This window comes from Phoenix dactylifera, chromosome 6 (assembly GCF_009389715.1).
Source record: "Phoenix dactylifera cultivar Barhee BC4 chromosome 6, palm_55x_up_171113_PBpolish2nd_filt_p, whole genome shotgun sequence".
NCBI classification, from domain to species: domain Eukaryota; kingdom Viridiplantae; phylum Streptophyta; class Magnoliopsida; order Arecales; family Arecaceae; genus Phoenix; species Phoenix dactylifera.
This window is the reverse complement of record NC_052397.1, coordinates 17558237-17563731: the sequence shown is the minus strand read 5'-3', so window position 1 is coordinate 17563731 and position 5495 is coordinate 17558237.

Genomic DNA, 5495 nt, shown 5'->3' with positions numbered 1-5495 from the left:
TGAGAGTGAATTTTATGTTCGCTATGATCAGACCGTCCGTTTAATGCACCTACACTGCACAGCGGGTTTTAACCGAAATAAACGAAGAAAATATCAATCTTGTTCGCGAGAACTGAAAAAAAAAGGGAAAGATTCTATTAAAGTACTATAAGAAAAAATAGTAATAAAATACAAATAAAAATAATTAAAAAAATAACCAATCCAATGGTAAGAGCACTTAAATTGGCTTGGTCGTAATCCCTTTGCAAGTGACATCCTAAATGATTTTTTGTATAGATGATTGGAAGTTATTTCTGAAGTTTTTAGGTACATTTAGATCGTAATACATGATTCTGATTTTTGTTAAATATAATATTGTAAATTTCTATGTCATAACCTGCTTTGGTACCCTATTATTTCCAACATCTCCATATCCATGTAAAATCTTGGTGCCAAACATGTTTGATAAGCATTTTTTTTTCGATAGATACAGAACAATGTAAATTATTTTAATAATTGCAATATTGATTTCCATAAAAGAAAATATTGTAGAGAAAAAATTATCTCTATATATTCTTATAGTCATGCTTGTCAAAATAGCAATAACTGGGCCTTTTCTTTCCTTTTCATGATAACATTTTGATCACTTCAACAAGTTTGGCTCAGAAGGTGATGGATACTTCTTGCATGCTACAAATTAGATAAAATAGATATGGATATTTGATGATGTTATACTATGTAAAGATAAGAAAATACATATGAATGAAAATATTTGCGTATGATGATAACTGAAAAGAAAATTGAGCCGGTACATGTTACTTTAAATTTTTTATTTTAAATTGTTTTTATAAATCAGCTTTTGATTGATATATGTTTGTTTAAGAGATCCAACAGCTATGATATGACTAATAACAACTGCAATAGATTAATATATCAAATTATGAATAATGGTAAATAAAGTTTATGCGTACCTATCAAATATATTTCTAACCGACAGTTCATCAAAATCAATAAAATTATATTTTTGAAGCGGTATGGAGCGTTGTCGCAATCCGCTTGTTGTACAGTTGTCTATCTATTAATATAGGTAATATATTGATGCACAACAGTTTTAAAACTTTTTTTTTGTTCAATGCAACATTGATTTTTTTAAAAAGATATTCCTTCCCTTCAATGAGCAAGCTTTGTATTGTGCAACATCTTATCTATGGATTGATGCTTGAATCGTAGTCCCTATATAAAACAAAATTAGTAGAACTATAAAAGTAGAACGCATATATATAAAAAAATGAATAAGATGTTATAAAAGTATTGGTATAACCTCTGCATCAATCAGGATACAATCAACACTCAGCAACTAATTATCAGTCTTGGGATTTATTGAACCCCAAATTATTGCAAGTTTGACCATTATTTTCCAATTCTATTTTTTCGATGATAGATGCAAGCGCAAACTATTTTACATGTCTTTTGCTGTTCTGTTTGCAAAAACAATATAATACGATATGTATACAAACATGAAAGATTAGATAAAATAGTGCTATTTGATAAATCATAATATATTAGTATATAATGAAAAAAATTGTGGTGCTTGTGATAAGATTTGAATGGATTTGAACTCTTAGCCTGACGAGGACGTCAAGGCTTAAACGAAGAGAGTATGTAAGAATTTGTGTGGGCGTGTATTTAGTCCTACCTCAGTTATTCGTACGATTGATATTGGGTACTTTTACGGGATCGAGATATCTAAATAATACCTTCTAGCTAGCCTTTTTGAATGAGGTTCTAGGTTGTTACAAAATGAAATCAGAGTGGACTCGACCTATAACCTATATGGACTAGGGGATACTAAAGCACAAGTACATCGAGGCTGACCACGAACCAATCGTAGTGCTTGTGATTAGATTTTAATAGATTTGAATTTTTAGCCCGACGAGGATATCAGAACTTAAATGTGGGGGGGGGAGTATATGAGGATCTATGCAGGCGTGTGTTTAGTCTTACATCAATCATTCGTCAGATAGATCTTGTATACTTATACAAGATCAAGAAATCTAAATAATACGTACATTTCGACCACTTTTTTTGAATGAGATCCTGAATTGTGACATATGCCTCTCCGTCTCCGGTGCTCTGTTGCACCAGTGACACCTACATGGCTCTAATCTCTCCCGGTTCCACCATCTTCTCTACTCTCTTCTCGAGCGAGATATCACCCTCATCTGAATCAGCCACCTCCCCACTATGTAAACTTCCTCCATATCCTCCTCACTCGGCATCCCCCACTCCGAATTCTAGCACTGACAGTCGTCCCCTTTAGCTCTTCTCTTCCCCGCTTTCCTCTACTTCGTCCGGGCAACTACATGGGAGGAAAAGAATATGCAGTTACCCACACCAACCCCTCCCCATGGGCAGAATCGCCAAACAAGTGGTTGTCCCTACATAGAGCATCTATGTGGCTTTTTCTTTGAAAGGGAATCGGTCACTATATATCTGCCATCTGTTCCACTCACAGGAGTAGCAGCAACCGCTCCATTCATGCACCTTGACTGAGACACAGGTACAATAGCTGCAGGACATGCATCCCATTCACTGCAACAGACACTGTTCCCCACTTTAACCAAAAAAAACCCTAATCCTAGAGCTGCCCTCTTCCCAATTCTCAACAGTAGCTCTCCCCTTTCCACATGATGCAGCACGGGAAGAGGAAGGCTGTCGATTCCCCGGCAGCAATCCCCCGCTGCTCTGATGAAAACAAAGGGAGAAAGAAAGCAAACAAACCTCGAAGCAGCAGAATACTCCCTTTCTCAGATGATGCACCAAGGGAAGCGGAAGGCTGTGGTTCACTTGCAGTAACCCCCCAAACAATCCCATGAGTTCTAAAAATGGAAGGATAAAACATGGCTGAAAAAAAAGAAGAGGAACCTCACCAGAACATTTCAGCAGGATGTTTGCACAATTTGGATGCAATGCCGGTCCTGTGAAAAGAGAAGAGGACCCATGCTGCGGACTGGGTGGGATCCTATGTGGCTCATTACCCCGGCGAGTTTATCTGGAAGACCCACGCTTCTATTTTGTCTCCCCTACATTTTTTTTTATTGTCTGATGCTTTGGGCTGTAATCACATCCGTTGTGTGTGGGTGACACGTGACATATGGGTGACACGTGTAGGCATACCCTATGTTCGACACTGTCACCCTAGGAGGGCGTTTTCGTCTGCCTTCTGGTTGGCTTTATTACAAATCTCAAGAAAAGCATGAGAATTGATACGTCACTAAATTGATGCAGTCTTTGTTTACTAATATATAGATTCTCTTAGATTTAATTTTACTCCTTATCCAATTTATTCCGAGTTTTAAAACATGTTCTACCCTTGTCGGTTGCGTTTCTCTTGGTATAACATATTATTTTAAAAGAAGAAAAAAAAAATGGTCAGTTGCTGGTTCTTCTTCCACATGCACCATTCCATTCTTGATCATCTTCAATTTTTATGAGCAATATTCCTTTCTTGATCGTCACCTCCGATGAGATTACCTTATGGCCACTTGTAATCATGACCAACCTAAGAACAATATGTTACACCGGCATATCCCTTCTCCGGTAGGTAAATTCATTTATCCTCCACTAATACATCTAAGATCCTCCATTCAATCCATGAGCACAAGATCGAAAAGACAAAAAGCAGGTATAATAATCTATTATAGTAGTGACGGAGGAGGACGCAAAGAAGAAGACATTGTGCAGACCATCTTTATCCCTTTATCCTTCCTTTGACAGCTCAATCAGAACCATGCTAACAGCTTCCTCTTGGAAGGAGAATCATTTACAATTGCATCGATCAAGAGACATGCGTGCTGAAAAGCACTGATCATATCGTCAGACCAAGTTAAAATATATGATGATTTAAGACGGAATATGACATGAAACTAGGCTGCTGAAAACAAATCTCCCACCTCAGTGACTGTCCATGTCATTAAATAAACAAACGGGATTCCAGATACCGCACGCCTAAGATAGTAGGAAAAAGATGGTGTTAAGGTTGTCGCCTGGTTTTTGTCTTAAACTTGTCGATGTTATTATATGGTCATTGATTTGAGGGCATGTGCCTTCCAAGTCCAACTTGTCAAGCTTTGACGTTTAGCATGGGGCCCTTTCTTCCATAACCCTGCTGGTTTAAGGATATTCTCACTGCTTTACAGTCATAATCATGCTCAGAGCCTCCTCGCCCGACCAAGAAAGTAATTAATTGTGAGAAGGTACTGGCTGATTGTTTGCATATTAAGATCATTACGGAATGTTGTAGCAGTTGTATATGGTGCCGTTGTGCTGCTACAATTATTGTATCAGATACTTACTGAAGGAGTTACAGATAAAAGAAATTAACTAGTATTGGATTACATTAGTTGCTTAGTAACAAGTCTTTAGACCATGAGGTTAAGAAGTAGAACATAGAGTTAAACAGTCTCCGTGCATCTTCCCTGTCCTTAACTCTAGGGTAAAGGTGGCAACAAGTCTGCTGGTGAAGTCTCTTGGTGACAGTATTGGTGACCCGAAGCCTGCCTTCACAGAGGATCATTTGGATATAATGAGAGGGCTAACCTCCAAGCCTTCTCTACCAGATATTCTTTGAAAGAAAAAATTGAGTTTAGCACTTATATCAGTGATAGTAACTGGTATTAGACCAAGGAAAACATGCTGCTCAATTAGAGACATGTTCTCCTTCCATCGGCATGGGGGACTTGGAAAAGGGAATGGTTTTTGTAAAAGGGATGGTTGAGCAAGTCATATACCATTCCTTCCATTAATGCCATGCTCACAAAGACATTTGCAATATATACTCAGAGAACCTTGAATGCAAGTCTCCTTATGACTGGCCTTCTCTGAATTGTTCTGCTAATATACAATAAGTTCAAATTCTCAGTCTAGGTGTTTTCCAGAAGATGACTGTACTGTTGATTCCTTAAAGAACCATTGTGCTCTGATTGGGGCTTGGAAGTTGAAGCAACCCTTAATTCCTACTCTTGGTTTGGGGGCAATTTTTAGATGGAGATGGTATGGGCCATTTGCTAATTTGTTCTGCATTATATACATGTGAATGTACATGCCTTAACAGATTTCAACATGAAAAGGAGAAAAACCCTCCTGTTCTCATGTGCATGAATTGTTTTTACAAGCTTTGTGAGCCATGCTGCATTCAGTTCGCATATTTTCACTTTTATTCTACCAAGAACTATCTTACTGCTACCAAGAAACACACAGATCGTGTTCGTCCCACGAAGGCAACTTATCATCCACATATATGATGCGTTTCAGGCAAGTCCCATCTATTGAAATATTTTAATTTTTTAGAATATTTATGATTCTGAAAAGGTTCAAATCTTAAAGTCTGTATGTTTTGGAATTATCCCATATTGGATATTTCATGCAAGTAAACTTGCATTTAATGAAGTTTAATAATTTCAAGATGTTGTTGCGCTTTGTGAATCTTTGGCTAATGACTCTCCCAGAAATATTCT